Raw genomic sequence first — 16,796 nt, forward strand, 5'->3', positions numbered from 1 at the left:
CTTTACTTTTGGAGTATTTCCAATTTTCAGTAGGCAGTAGACATTCCACTACACCTCCTGCTTTACTATTTATTATTTGAAAACGTATATAAGTTATTATTACAAAACACATGGTTATAAGCTCATATAAATTAACCACTTAAATATAGCCTATATACATTTCGTCCATTTGAAAATAGCCGATTGTAGCTCTGCTATTTTCAAAAGATCTTTACACATTTTATATTTGAAAACTTGTGAAATTGGACATTATGCATAATGAGCGGACTTTCTACATTTGGTAGGCCTACTTTAAAGTAGGCTACATTTTGATAAATGTACTTTTGTACATTTTCCTCAGAGTTTTATTTTCGGAGTTTTAGAAACTTAATTTTCCACCACTGACTGTGGGTGGTGTTACGTTCACGTGCGTGATTGACAGGTTGATGTTTATTACCCAATCCCATCGTCAGTTGGTCACAGACAGGAGGAGCGGCTGCGGAAGCCTGTATCCTGTTTACATTGTAAACATTCTGATATGTATATTACTCTATGGTTATGGGCAAGCTAGAATTCAAAGTTTGCTGCTTAATTGCTAATTAAGCAACACGACACACAGGCTGGTGCTATACAAATAATTATGGAATGTGTCACTGCGTGCGTATAGGCTATTATCTAAATTATTTTAGACGCACCTGAATAGCTTCTCAAAGTTAACGACATGCCTGCAGCTGCTGCCCTTTTTTCACGTCTGAACTCTGAAACAATGAAAGTGAGCTGTTGTTTTGGTCAAGCCGTGTTTAAGTATTTATTATTTAGCTTAGCACATGTGTAAATCACGGACCAAAAGCCACAGGACCCACCATTTAAACCTCAAAAGACGATATTGCTAATGGAATGGAACATGATAATCATGTCCGTTGACGGAATAATGGATTTTGCTGCACCAATAAAGTCAAGAAGAATGCATGAGGTAAGCATCCTTCATGTCGATGTTTTTCCTTTTCTACATGTCTGTTGAGGTTTGAGTTTGAGGCTATAGTTCATGACAGGACTACCATGGTGACACACACACACACACACACACACACACACACACACACACACACACACACACACACACATGCACACACGCGTGTGTACTCACACACACACACACACACACACACACACACACACACACACACACACACACACACACACCTTTTTTAAGTTGAACATGCTGTGAACTTCTGTCTGTGTGGTATAGGCTACTTCTTTGATCTAGTCTAAATTCTCTGTTCCTGTTAATGTTGTGGCTTATTTGGTGATAATATTATGTGTGTGTGTATGCAGTACTGAGCCCTGGCAGTGGTATGGCACTGTGGCATTAGTATAGAGCAGGGGTGCCCACACATTTATGACGTGAGATCTACTTTCAAAATGACCAGCTCAACTGGTAAATATATAATGTACCTGGGGGGGCTTTGGAATAGGGAGAAAATATGACAGGCAGTTTGCTGTCATATTTCCTCCCCGTATTTAACTTAAACGCCCAATGCATTCTCAATGGCAATAGCACAAACTTTGGCATGCTACTAGTCCTACATACTTACACCTAGAAACCCCATTCAAACCTATTTAGGTTCATCTTATGTTTGCCTGAAAATAAATCTTTGAAATGTTTCATAGTTTTAGAAATGTAGTGCTTTCAAATTTGAGAAATGTATAATGGGGCTCAATGGAAGCTCTATGGCACGTCAAAAAATTACTTTCACCTAGAAACTCTATTCACACTTTATAATTCAGCTTACTGTGGAGACACATGCTGGAACTTTTTACTTTGAAATGATTTGTAGTTTCTGAGTTATTTAACTTAAACGCCCAATGCATTCTCAATGGCAATAGCAAAAACTTTGGCATGCTACTAGTCCTACAATGTAGGACTTTCCCTGGACCTTCTAGCCGCTAGAAGGTCCAGGGAAAGGCCTACATACTCTCCAAGAGTTGGGAAAGAACATATCAAGAGAGTGGAGTGGTAGGCCCTTGGATTGACCAGTGGATGCAATGTACCCCACTTTGAGGTGTCACGTCTTAGGCCTAGATTTAGAGTAGGATTGAACCAGTCGCACTGTAGCCAATAGCCATACAAAGGCCTAGGGTTCCCAGATTGTAAAATGTTGTTCCTCCATCTTGGGAGAGTATGTAGGCCTTTCAATGGACCTCCTAGCCACTAAGATGACCACAGGCCCACCACTTAAAGACCACATGTTAGGGTGCCCAAATCTGAAGTTAGGTGGTCAAATTACCTGAAACTGAAGCAATTCAGTAAAGGTCAACGCTTCCTCATGGGGTCATTTTAGGGCCTAGGACCTCCAGTAAAAGGTAAAATACTCTTCTCGGTTGTGGGAACAACATATCCAATGATGAGGACCCCAGGCCCATAGATGTCCCCCTGGCAACTGTTTCAACTTTGGGTCAGCCTACATGTAAAAGTGCCCAAATCTGAAGTTAGGTGGTCAAATGAACTGAAACTGAAGCAATTCAGTAAAGGTCAACGCTTCCTCATGGGGTCATTTTAGGGCCTAGGACCTCCAGTAAAGGGTAAAATACTCTTCTTGGTTGTGGGAACAACATATCCAACGATGAGGACCCCATGCCCAAAGATGTCCCCCTTGCAACTGTTTCAACTTTGGTTCAGCCTACATGTAAAAGTGCCCAAAGTTGAAGGGCAGAGCTTCAACTTCAGCTACCCAGTACCCAAGGTTGAAGCCCTTCAACTTTGGGCAGATCTACAAGCTTGTAGTGCGGCACCGAGTGCCACGCTACAAGCTTGTAGATCTGCTATTTTTCAGTGGGGTACATTTAATCACTGGTCCTGGGTCAATCCAAGGACCTACCACTCCACTCTCTTGATATGTTGTTCCCCAACTCTTGGAGAGTATTTAGGCCTTTTACTGGAGGTCCCAGCCCCTAAAATGACCCCAGGAGGAAGTGTTGGCCTTTACTGAATTGCTTCAGTTTGAGTTCATTTGAGCACCTAAATTCAGATTTGGGCACCGTAGCATGTGGTTTTTAAGTGGTGGGCCTCGGGTCATCCTAGGGGCTAGAACAGGGGTGCCCAAACATTTATGACGTGAGATCTACTTTCAAAATGACCAGCTCAACAAGATCTACCCACTGAAAAAATAAGTGTACCATTGCTGAAAATAGTTTAAATATATAATGTACCTGGGGGGGGGGGGGCTTTGGAATAGGGAGAAAATATGACAGGCAGTTTGCTGTCATATTTTCTCCCCGTATTTAACTTAAACGCCCAATGCATTCTCAATGGCAATAGCACAAACTTTGGCATGCTACTAGTCCTACATACTTACACCTAGAAACCCCATTCAAACCTATTTAGGTTCATCTTACGGTGGACATGTTTGCCTGAAAAGAAATCTTTGAAATGTTTCATAGTTTTAGAAATATAGTGCTTTCAAATTTGATAAATTTATAATGGGGCTCAATGGCAGCTCTATGGCACGTCAACACATTACTTTCACCTAGAAACTCTATTCACACATTTTATAATTCAGCTTACTGTGAAGACAAATGCTGGAACTTTTTACTTTGAAATGATTTGTAGTTTCTAATTTTAGGGCCTCCAGTAAAGGGTAAAATACTCTTCTCGATTGTGGGAACAACATATCCAATGATGAGGACTGTTTCAACTTTGGGTCAGCCTACATGTAAAAGTGCCCAAAGTTGAAAGAAGGTTGTCAAATGAACTGAAACTGAAGCAATGGTGTAATTATGCCCAAATCTGAAGTTAGGTGGTCAGGGAGATTTGGGCACCGTAGCATGTGGTTTTTAAGTGGTGGGCCTCGGGTCATCCTAGGGGCTATAGAGCGTTGCAGTCCCGCCTCCTACCAGGGACCAGGAAATGATTCTCCGTTCATTTTCCTCATAGACATTTCAAAAAGTATTTATTTAAAGACGTTTACGCTGCGGACAAAGCCAACTCGAGTCGTGACAAATCATGACAACAAACACAATTTTTGGGGCCGAAATAATAATTAGAAAGAAGAAAAAAACGGCAGGTTACAACACTTTCTTTGTTTGTGTTGTCATGAGTTGTCACGACTCGAGTTGGCTTTGTCCGCGGTGTAACCGTCTTTAAATAAATACTTGTTGAAATGTCTATGGGAAAAATGCATTGGGATTCATTTCCTGGTCCCTGGTAGGAGGCGGGACTGCGACGCTCTATAGGCCTATTATTTTACTCTGGTGAATGCAGCAGGTTGCGGTGGGGCGTTGCTAGAGGACTTTTTTTTAACATCAATGTCCATCCCTATGTTTAGAGTAGCCTACCAACAGGGGGCGCTGTTGCACCACTCACTTCAGACTGGTCTGATTTTTGAGGGGCCCTCCTATACACAGGTTTAATGTGTGTCTTGTCTAGACAAACATTAAAAGAGTTTAATGTTTGTTTTGTCTGTCACTGAGCAAATTGGCATATGCATGTCGGAGGAAAACCTCTGCCAATAAGGGACCACGATTCTTATAAACTGCTATTTTGTGTTAAATTGATGTCATATGTCATATGTGATGTTGGTAAAGCGCCTTCACACGGGTGTGATTTCTTTGAAGGGAAGATTGCCTGCAGCCCTGCAACCTGTTCCTTCTCATACATTCTCACATTCATTGCCCATGCACATGTAGCCTACGCACGCACGCGCACACACACACACACACACACACACACACACACACACACAATTCCCCCCATCTATCCAAAAATGGGCTCCGTCTCCTTCCGTTCCAACCTCGCTGCGTGCTGAGTCAGTCATGCTGTCTTGTCACCAGGCAGCTGTCGCAGCCATTTGAAGTCGTCTGCTCATGACCGCGAAGTAGACCCCCACCTCCCCATAAACCCCTCTGAAATCCTCCATATACCCTTCAGATTGACAGCAATCAATCCTCATCATAAAATGAAATGGAGAGGGGGGGGAACCCCAATATGAATTTCAATAAGGGTAATCGGTTCTATTCTAAATTACTCTGGCTGCTGTGTTGTAAATGCCAGCCGAGAGGCCAGGCCTTACAAGATAGATGCCTTTTGAAAACAGGCTAATAGCCATATTGGCTCTATCCTCTCATGAATGGACGCCAGGCTGTGACTGCATGAGTCCAAATGTTCATTTATCAAGTAGTGAGAGACTTGAGGGCAACTGAGATACACACTATACATACACACAACACACTTTAACGTACACACACACACACACACACACAGTACACACACACACACACACACACACACACACACACACACACACACACACACACACACACACACTCTATCTCTCTCTCCCCCTCATAGGATGGTCTTTCCAGTTCACTGTTTCTCAGAGGAATGTCCCATGCTGCTTCGGTCATGCATATTAATCATATGCCCTTTGATGTTAAATGTGGATGCACATGGTACAAGCATAAATGCAGCAGCATGCTCAGTATTATATATGCACTACCATCCATGGAAGATAGCTGCTGTGAGAGTTTATGGAAATAGGTCATGCTTGATGACGAGAGAGACTGTGTGTGAGAGAGAGAGAGAGAGATCCTTTGAATTGAGAGAGAGAAAGATGGAGATATTTGGGAACGCAATGACCCCTCGATTGTGAAGAGACATTCACATCACATGACACACACCTGAAGTACACATTCTTGTAGGCAGGGGTGTGTCAGTCCATTATTTCAACCACTGTTGTCTCAACCATCTGCTATGGTGTGTGTATAAATATATATATATATCTCGCACACACACACCCCTTCAGGATCACTGCATCCGTTTTTCGTAAACCTTAACATTTGCCAACAAATGTCATCACGAGGTGTGGCATGAGGTGTGTGCACGTGTGTCTGAGTGAGTGTCGTAGATTTCTTTATAGGTTTAGGCATCGTTTGGCATTTTGTGTATAAGGTTACAGCCGAAGCCCAAATGATTGTTTTCTTTGTAGACCTAATTTTAGTCCATATGCATGGAGATTGGAAGCTGTGTGTGTGTGTGTGTGTGTGTGTGTGTGTGTGTGTGTGTGTGCGCGTGTCATTCCTAGGGTTGTGATCTTAACGATTCTGGTTCCTTAACCCCATCATTGTCCTTGACGTTATTGACGTAATTAATCTCTAACGGTTCCCTTTAATGATTCCAATTAGGCCAGGGGGTTCCAAATGGGCCGTTACAGGTCTGTAACTCTGAGTGTTCACAAACATGGAATCACATGGACCCAATCTTACACGTCCATTGGTTGGTTCTATTTATACACTCTCAGAGTTACGATGGTCCAAGGAATTTTAAAGTTTGAGAACCTCCGTTATTGTAATTGCATAGCAGACGTGAAGTCCATACCAGCTCTGACGGTGTGATAAAAGCGGTTCCTGAAACGGTTCCAAATGTGATGGATCAATGTTGGATCCGGTTACTCCCGGTTCTGGATCCCAACGGGTTCTGGATCCCAGTTATTCAGTTCGCTGAATAACTGGGCTACCATTTGGGTTATACTCTTATCCAGAGCAGGCATTTATTGTTAATTCGCGTGGTCCCAGAGGCAATCAAAACACACTGAACCTGTCTGGTTTTATTACCATGCTCCATCCATTAAGCTCCGAAAAATCAGCCAAGAAACATTACAGACAGCCATAAGGTTTTGTTGCACATCAGCTGACGATGAAAATGGAGAGGGAGGACAAAACGAACGAGCTTAGAGCCTTTCTAATGGCACCAGATTGATTTCTAGGATACATGTTACCGCATCGTGGCCGGATAGTTACACATGTTCTTATGCTAGTGCGACTAGCTATAGGCAAAAATAATGATGAAGGCACCTTTTGTCATGTAGCTTATCTCTATTTCCCTACTAAACACGGGTCAATGCAACCAGTATTGACAAAAGTAGCATTGTGCATTCTACCGCAAAGGGGCGACTGCAGTGATGCACATATATTCCATAAAGTAGGGCAACGAAGGTGAGCAGTTAGCCAGTACACACCACATCTGGAGGTGTAACCTAGTTGGAGTGTTTGCAAACGGCATTGGTCTGGGGGCTGCTCCAGGCTGAGTACAACACTGATCAGCCATTCTGCCAGACAGATGTTCCTTGAGTGAGACTAAAAAGGTGTCATGGGTGCCATGCATACTGTACATACAGTAGTACGACTCGCATTAACCCATTCAGGCCTGACGTCGAAATGTATTTATTTATTTTTCTAAATCATGACAATTTTCGGAAAGACTTGAGGCACATTTTAACGATTTTTCAAAAATAGCAGACCTACAAGTTCATAGCGCGCCACTCGGTGGCGCGCTATGAGCTTGTAGATCTGCTATTTTTCAATAGCTAAATTATAACATAATGTTTAAAACACCAAAAGGGGATCCCGCCCAAAATGGGTTAACAAAGAAATGCCCATGGCAATCCATAGGCGTAATCCTTAGGGCACAGTGACAGAACACGCACGCACACACACAGTAAAGCACAGGTCATGATGACAGTCAGCATCTGTTTTCACCCTCCTGCTGAAACCACTCAACATGGTGAAAATGATGAAGTTGCCATGTCTGCAAGAACGTGCCTTCTAAACTGGGAAGAATATGTAAAACTATGGTCATTTTACAGCAGGAGTCTTAACCGTCTGCCTGCCGCCATTCATTAATCCCTCGATTGCGTATTGCCAAGGTTTTATCGCGCGTAACACTTACTTTGAAGATCCAAATATCCGTAATCGCATTGTTCCTGTGAAAAGCTGCTGTGTGTGGTATCATGACCGGTTGTTGTTGTCTCGCTCGGCGGTGGAAAAAGCTGACCGCGAGTATCACAGCGCCTGCTACAGGCCGTTGAAAACGCTTGTCTGGGACAAAGCGTCCTCTGCAATGTCGCTTCTGTGAGATAAAGCCGTCTGAAACCAGAGCCGGCAATGTAAGTGGATGCGCGCGCATTTTCAAAATGGCCGCGCCCATTGTGTCAGAAGCATAACAAAGCTAACTGACGGTAGATTTCGATACGATCGTATTAAAACATGCATTAATTAATACATCGCTGTTAAAACGGCTTTTCCGTTTGTGGCAGGCCACAAGATTCTACGTTTTAAAATTCCTATGTTCCCGGCAGGCCTCGTGTTAAGAGCATATAGGGATATTTCGTGCTAATTTGTCTAAAACCCAAACCACACCAAAGGGCCCGCCCCTTTGGGTGTGGTTTGGGCTTTAAAGCACCAACCTTTGCACAGATGTAGCCCAGGGCGTGCTCGAATGATTTAGCTAGGGCGCCCAAGCGGCCAAATCCATATGGCCACCATTAACTATCTATAGGGAAACATTTCTACATTTCATTATGCTTTAAGTAGCATGTGACATGTCAATCTAGGGGGTTTTCATGATTCTGAAATTCTGAATCCATTCCAAGCATTCGTTCTGCACAAAAAAACACTTGTTGGGCTAAAAATGGCCATAGCCGTCATCACAAATGTGATGAGGTCAGCACATTTGGGCAAGTGCCAAGTGGTTATGGCCGGATGTAGCCCAAGGATAGTTTCTTTTTTTGCAAAACTGCTTGGAATGGATTCAGAATCATGAAAACCCCCTAGTTTGACACGTCACATGATGCTACTAAAGCATAATTAAATTTAGAACATTTTGCCTTGTATAGATTCTTCAGGGTGGCAATATGGATTTGTGGTTTGCCCTGAAGGTCGCCGGGTCGGGCGCCCTAGCTAAATCGTTCGAGCATGCCCTGGGCTACATCTGTGCAAAATTTGCCGTTTTTAGACTAATTAGAACGAAATCACCCTTATCTCTCCCTATGCTCCTCCACTATATAGGGTCTCTTCCACCAGTTGTTCTGTCCTCAATTTAGGCAAGGGCACCAAAGGTTAACAAGAACACATACCGTTCCAGCTTTGGCCAGTTGGGTAGCGTGGCTTCACCGCTCCGGGGGCCTGGGATGTCTTTGTATCTTCATGTCGCTGGCTTCCATTGAAATAGAATGGTAGAATTTGTCTTTGTAGCTGCCAGGGTGAATGCAGCAGCAGCATTAAGATAATTAACCCTTCCTTGCCCAGAGTAGTCTCTTATAGGCAATTCACACTGAGAGGGACTGAATCCGTTTCATTGGAACTGTTTCCGAATACGGTTGCCTGGTCCCCGATGGCCATGATTCACATTGCTCGAGATTCAACAGCGCACCCGGGTACACTTGCATAGCACACTTTGATCCTCCAGATGGTGGTGTGCTTGATGACTGGTGCGCACGGACAGACCATCAACTCTGTGACATTGTCTCCAATAAATCCAGACACTGCATTGCATTGCCTCTTTTGGCTCGTTGCCGTTATACTACGTCACTGTCAGCCTGCCTGCTATTCACTGTGTCAGTCAGTTCTGTGCTCCAGGGTCGTGTTTGATATTAGTTTAATGGATTCTACTTTAGCATTATTATTATTTTGTTTTACTTTGGAAACTATGCCAAGCAAAGCCCAAGAGCCACGTGTAGTCCAAGAGCAAATTCAACATAGCAGATCTGCAAGCTCACAACGCGTCGCGCTGCGATGCGTTGTGAGCTTGTAGATCGGCGACGGGCGGCGTTGAGAAATGAGCTGGTGTTACGCTTCGTGCAGCGTCTGTGTTTTTCTTTGTTGACGCTTGGCTCGTCGACTAGAGATCATGTCACGTTCTAAAAAAAACAGTCCACTTCCTTCTTTAGGTACGCATGCATTCACATTGGAACGATCCGTATCTGAATACACTTCAACGGTCCAGAGACCCGCCCCCCATGCGGTCTCGGGGACGGTTAGGAGATCCGCTCCCGGGAACGGTACGCATCATTCACATTACCACAACATCTGACAAGTGGTCCCGAGTCCGAACCCGGGACCATAGTGTGAATTGCCCCTTACTGTATCTCCATCCAAGCCACCATGCCTGGGAGGGAGGCCTCTTTACCAGGAAGACAGTCTTTAGGTGAATGACTATACCGTATTTCATTTTCAGTTAACCAAGCTCAACAATTGAGGATTTTACTGTAGGTGCTGCTGCTGTGTCTTTCCTTTGATATTCAGATAAACTCCATATCTATAATTCACTATAGTGTTCTGGCCAGAGAAAAACATAGCCTAGTTTTTTGTTTGTCAGCCTTCAAGAATCAAGAGGATTTATTAATCACTACTGCAAGTGTGTCAAGTAGGGATGTTAATTGTTAATCGATTAATTGCTGTTAATAAATTATTCAATTAAACAGTTTGAAATTAATCAAAAATTCTGCAGTTCCATCATTGGGGGGTTTTCTGTGAATGTAATGCTGTCTGCGTGCGTGTGAACTCGTTATGTTGTGGAAGAAAAGCTTGTTGTTAAGTAGGCTACACTAGCACACATGGAGACTCTGTTAGCAGCAGGCTTAAATTATAAAACAATCAATGTTGTTCACACTATAGTAGGATAACAAGATAAAAATCATTGTTGCTTTCTCTGTTATTGTTGACTAGTCTGTCACAGTATGTGGGGAATGGCATTCTAATGATTGCACGTTTGCAGTAATGATGTGTCTCAGAAAATTGTTCACATAATGTATGTGGGTGGTGTATTGATTTTTGTGTGTGCATCTTGCATTCAGTTTTACTTTAGATTATGACCTTCAAAAATGATTACGTTGTCCAGACGCTTTTTATTGTGGTTGTGTGCAGCGAATAATTTGTTTCGCAGTGTTGTGCATCTCTTTGTGCATAGAGGACAGGAACCAACTGGCCATATATGGAGCGTGTCTTGAGTGTACAGGGTTTGATGAGGTCAGATCAACATATGGAATGTCAGAACAGGTCAGCTCCATATATGGAGATCTAAGGGTGTCAGCGGGGGCAGTGTCTTGAGTGTACAGGGTTTGATAAGGGCCCAGGTAGGGCCTGGCCTTAATTTTCGGGCCTGTTTCCGGCTGCCGGGCATGGCTGCACTAATAACTTTGGGCCAGGCCCGTCTAGAGTTTGAAATGGACAGGTATCAGTCAAAAGGGAGACAAAATTGCAAAATTGTGGGATAAAAATGTAGGAAAAAATACACACACACACACACACACACACACACACTGACACACACACATGACACGGATGCTTTCCTGGATTGAATGGGTTAAAGAAGCTTGCATTGACAGTGTAATAAAAAAGAAAGTAAAAAGAGTCCCTGATTGCAGCTTAACTAATGTCCCTGTTAGAGATCAATGTAACAAATGGAAAATATGAGCAGGAATATGACCAGTCTAAAATTCTGTCTCTCTGCTGCTTAAAAGAAAAAGGTGGTGACATCACTCCGTGTCATGACACCGCAGGATGTACAGCGGCGATTAGGTCATCTTTTGAATGACCTCCATTTCCTGCGAGTAGCATGTGCAGAGGAAGAGAGGTGCTGTGAGAGCCCCACCACAGGCTGCCGGTGCCAGGTGGGGCCCACTGGGCACCCTCGCTGGGCACAAATGTTGTATAATTATGTAGGAATCTGCCAGTGCAGACAGGGAAAGGAGACAGGGGCTCTGGGGGCTGACGGGGACTGTCTGTTTGTCTGTCTGCATGTCTGTCACACTGCACAGTGAACAGTTGAAGTTCCCAAAGAATCATTTGTACTTGGTTGTATGAAGGCTGTGTCTGCAGGCTGATCACAGGCTCTTTAAGCTTGCAATGCATCACAATGTGACATGTTGGGAGCTTGAAAATCTACTATACTTAGTAGCATGCGACTCTGTTGTGTGACAGTCAATACATTTAATATTACTATAAACCACACCAATTACCAGCAACACGCCTGAGGGCGAGAAGCGTGCACTGGCCATATATGGAACGTGTCTTGTGTACCGGGTTTGATGAGGTCAGATCAACATATGGAATGTCAGAACAGGTGGCAGCGGGGGCAGTGTCTTGAGTGTACAGGGTTTGATGACGGCCCATGTATGGGGATTTTGAGTGATGAAAAACGCACAATTCCATAGTTAAATGACCTAATTTGTACCACTTCATTGGATGTACAGCTATAGCAATAATAATAATAATAATAAAACTTTATTTATATAGCACCTTTCATGACATGAAATGCAGCTCAAAGTGCTTTACAGAGCAATGAAGAGAGAAAAAAAAAGAAAAAAGCAAGGCATAAACATTAAAAAACAAAAGCAGTAATGCAATACAGTGAGGACATGAATAATAAAAAAAAAAAATCAATTAAAAGCAAGGGTGTAGAAGTGGGTCTTGAGCTGTGCTTTAAAAATGTCTACAGAGGCTGCCTGTCGAAGGTACAGTGGGAGTTTGGCATGTTTAACAGACTGAATGGGCTGGCACACCAAATGAGCAGTTAAAACATGTTCACTCTTGGTCTGTATCTGTAACTGATGATCGATAATAACCAAGCAGTGTTTTCTCAGTGTTCCACGCATGCAGGCACCAATTTAATTTCCCGTAACCGTAGCACAGATTAGCAAGTACCGGTTACCCCACTGTTTCCCAAACAGTGGGTCAACAAAAAATAAAAAATAAAAAAATCATAAATTTAAATTAAAAGCAATTAAAAAAAAAGGAAATGTTATTTACAGGTGGCTGCCCATATAAAGAAAACAAGCATTTTTTAATACAAGTAGGCCTATTCAAATCCTTGTAGTACTTATCAATTCATTGCTGTATTGTGGAAATGCCCCAAAGAGCATAGTAGCTACAAGCTAATAATAATATTAATAATTTGGTTTGTAGGTTCTCTTTTCTCTGTTTTTTAGTTCAGTTCAGCCTATAGTTCATAGGCTATATTGTTGTTGTAGCTGTTGGGCAGATCAGACGCCTGCCCCGTTTAATCTTGTTTTTGAATATCCTTTGTTGATTGGCAAGCCTTTTGAAATCTGGTTGATAGTGATTGCCAGTCTGAGGCAGTCATTAAGATGTGAGTCAGTCATTCGATTCAATTCAATTTTATTAAAGTTTTAATAAAGTGTCAAATCACAACAAGTTGTCTCAAGTAGGAAGAATAGGAAGAAAGAATAGAAGAGAGATAGACAGGGTGGGCTCCGTGGAGGGGCCTGGTCCACGTCTGGTCCAGGTCGTGCTCTGTGAGGAGGCCGGGTCCACAGTCACACTTCTGATGGGATCCATGAAGAGGCCTGGTCCACGGTCACACTCGGCAGTCAGTTGGGGGTTAATATTAGAGGTCCACGGAACTGCGAAGTGGAAGACGAAAAGAGACTCCGGGGAGGGATTCCCCGGATGTTGAGTTAGTGGCAGGCCTTACTGGAGCCTATACAGTGTATATTACAAGCACTGCTGGGAGACAAACCCACACAAACGATGTACGATTTTGGCATTTAGCAGACACACAACACAGGTGCGGGTTTTGGCGGGAGGTTCCCCTTACTCAGTTCTCACCCTTATGACTTTGTCGGGTGAGCGAGTACTGAAGACAAGTCTAGCTATAGGCTTTGTCGTAGAGAAAGGTTTTTAACCTAAAAAACCTAGTCTTGAATGTGCAGAGCGGTTCAGCCCCACGGACCGAAGCCGGGAGAAGGTTCCACAGCGGGGGTGCCTGGGACCTAAACGCTCTGCGTCTCTTCTTCTGGTACCTGTCAGCACACGCGCCGCAGCATTTTGAACTAGCTGTAGGCTTTTCAGAGACTTACTTGGGCAGCCTGATAATAGCGAGTTGCAGTAGTCCAGCCTTGAGGTAACAAATGCGTGGACAAGTTTTCTTTACAGTGGCCTTGGAGGCCAAGGTAATGCCATCTAGGGAAAAGTTCTCGTCGGCTAGTTTGTCTCTTAGGGGCTTAGGGCCAATCACGATAACTTCCGTTTTGTCAGAGTTGAGGAGTAGACATGCTTGAAGTTTGACTAGTTGATCCGTTTCATTCGGTTTCATTGATAGATATAATTGAGTGTCGTCCGAGTGTTCCCTGATGATGTTACCCAGAGGGAGCATGTATAGTCATATGATTTCTAAACTTGGATTTCATTATTTTCATTTGCGAAAAGCCCATTTCATGTAAGTAAGTGGAGCCAAAGTAGGCATGCAGCTTAAGTGCACAAGACACAATGGTCCTCATTCACAAAGGCGTTTACGCTCATAAAGTGACGTTACGTGAGCGGAGCGTGAGCGGACAGGCATTTACGTGGATTCCCACATTACGTGGGAATTCATGAACTTGAACGTGAACTTGACGCTGACGTTGGTTGGAAATTCCGCTAAAAGCTGCGCCAGCTCTCATGGTCGTGTACGGCTTGCGTAGATTTATTAAGAAGGCTTTAGTCTTCATGCTGAATCAATTCAAAGTCCCCAAACCTCAGATAAAATATGTAGGCATGTGTCCAAAACATTGGTCAGCACATAAAAAAATTATAGCTTATATAAAAGTATCACTTGTATGCCTAAATGCATGCATTCTAGAGGCAGGTTAGCCTAGAGTCCCATACAGAAACTGCCCCTGCAAGCCCGACACCTTTTTATTTATTTATTAGGATATTTCTAGCATGCGCGATTGCGCTGCTCACTTGACAGCTTTCTACTCGCAGTGCGACGCGTTGTGAGCTTGTAGATCGGCTCTCGCAGTCTCGCAGACTCGCGTTGCATGTTAAAAAACAAACTCACAATTATAAAAAGAACATACACTTATCTGCATTCTGCACTGTACGAATCCAACGTTGTTTAGTGTAGTAATGCCTGCAGTAGGCCTATTTAAATTGTTTTGTTCTTATGGAGCTCCTTTGAGTCAGTCTGACCGACGGTGTGTGTATGTGTGTGTTTGTGGGGGGGGGGGGGGGGGGGGGACAGCAGCATGCTGCCGCTGAACAGTCTAATCTGATTAGCCCTATACAAAAATAGAAGTCCACATTATTGCATCAGCGCGTGCAATTCGGCCAGTCATAGTTTTAAGCCAGCTCACCTTAATTAATTATAATATGGGCAACTGTAGCTAGGCTGTAGGCTACTACATTGATCTCATCATGAGATCAATCAAGTTTGGTGCCAAATGTCCCGCGAATCATTTTAATATGACGACATCATGAAATTAACCTGCACTTAGGCTGACAAAGAGGATCTGACAAAGAGGATATAGGCTACCCGCCGTAGGCTATATGGTTGAAAATGTATATGCCTACGTGTCCATGATCAGAACAAATCCATTCTCCACATGGCATTCAGACAGATGACAGTGAGATGATATTGATCCCCGCATGAATCAATGCAGCTCTGATAAAAAAAAGTATCGGATATCTATTTTACCTCTAGGCGAGTGTGCAATTGTTCTTTTTTTTTATAACCCTGCAGTGCATTCATCAGTAGCCTAAGGGCTTTTATCATTGCCGAGTTGTAATATAGCATTTGGTCGTGTGGTGAACAGTAGCCTACAAATTAACTTCTTTCTCATTATGTGAAAGTAACTGTAACATCAGTTAACTTATTAACGTTCTGACATTTAACAAGGAGTGAAGCAATGCGTGCCAAGTTGGCAAGTTTCGTTTATAATTATATACATATAACTCGCGCTGTTTGCTTGAAGATCTGTCCGTGCAGACCCGCCTGTCAAAATTAACTGCTCTACAAGCTCATCGCGGCTGTTGTATATAATTTAAAACTTGGGAATCCTCTGTGCAGTCTATGATGACGTATTTCGATATTTCCTGTTGCCTTATATGGTCGTGGATGTTCCATCAAACCAGGCGACACCAGGCGAATCGCTTGGAAAAAATGCGGAAAGGATACACTCGCCGATCCGCACAAATGAAGTGATTACACCTGGTTCCCTGAATAACACGGGACTTAACCGTAGCGTGATCGGACGGATTTTCCGCTATATATATACACATGACCTTTACGCTTCCGTTACACTGTGGCGTATTTTTCCTTTGTGAATGAGGACCAATCAGAGGATATGTCTCTACGCTCGCAAGTGACCAAAAGTCCTGCCCTTCAGTTGATAGTCTGTTACTAGTTCAAAAATCTCCATTTCAACACTAGTTGAAATGGAGAATGGCGCATCATTATTTGTCAGTACTGAGGAAAGGGTTTGATACAAAATCAGCTACTTGACCTACTGGCCTTGTACCTGAACAAATCTACGGTCAAATTCTGATTTGTTTGTTAAATTGGGCACAGAATTGTTTGGGTTGAAAAGCAGTTTTGTTGGTGAGTTTTTGTGACACCTTCTCAAGATCTGAATCTTAAGATATATATATTTGTTTCCAATTGCTTCCCTTCAATCGCTCCACTTTGGTCGTGCAGGTCAACGTTGATAAATTGACTTAAAGGCTTGATGATCTACTTACTGTACTGTAGATCGTAATCGACTGGTTGGTTGAAAATCTCGGCACTACATCACCACTATTGACTAGTCCTCTGGGTGTTTGTTGATACCTGTAAAAATAAAAAAGTAGTAAAAATAGCAGTTAGGTGTAAATGTCTTCCTAAGGGACACGCAGTTGGACCTTGCGGACTGCAAATGGCCCACATGCCGCCTATTGGGGAACTCTGCACTAAGCTATGAGTGCCATAAACCACGTAGGCTGGATAAAGTACATAAACTAAAAGTAAAATGCTTGTATTAAAAGCAAGTGTTCTTGTGTCTGGTTGTACTGTATCATTTCATTAGGTCTTCCTTGTTAGTCCATTACCTACTGTTTACCTACCTAATTTGAGCGATGCCAATAAACATTAACGCAAACTACACCCTAGTCTCCAGTCGGTAAAACTGGTTTACTTTAGATTGTGTTTGTGTTGAACAAATTGACCTAAAAGGGATGAGATGGAAATATAAATGTTTACATTTTTTATATTCAGTAATCTGCAGAGG

General features: G+C 43.0%; 1 protein-coding gene across 1 annotated transcript in view; it reads left to right on the top strand.

The window, feature by feature from the left end:
• Positions 1 to 745: 745 nt before the first annotated feature.
• The window catches only part of LOC306928663 (CCR4-NOT transcription complex subunit 4-like), a gene marked incomplete at its 3' end in the record, with an annotated part of 379,642 nt that continues 363,591 nt past the window's right edge, over positions 746 to 16,796 (top strand). Inside the window, exon 1 of the mRNA XM_079508933.1 lies at positions 746 to 952. The remainder of the gene's footprint in view (positions 953 to 16,796) is intronic.

The sequence above is a fragment of the Electrona antarctica genome, assembly GCF_951216825.1.
Source record: "Electrona antarctica genome assembly, chromosome: 8".
NCBI lineage: Eukaryota > Metazoa > Chordata > Actinopteri > Myctophiformes > Myctophidae > Electrona > Electrona antarctica.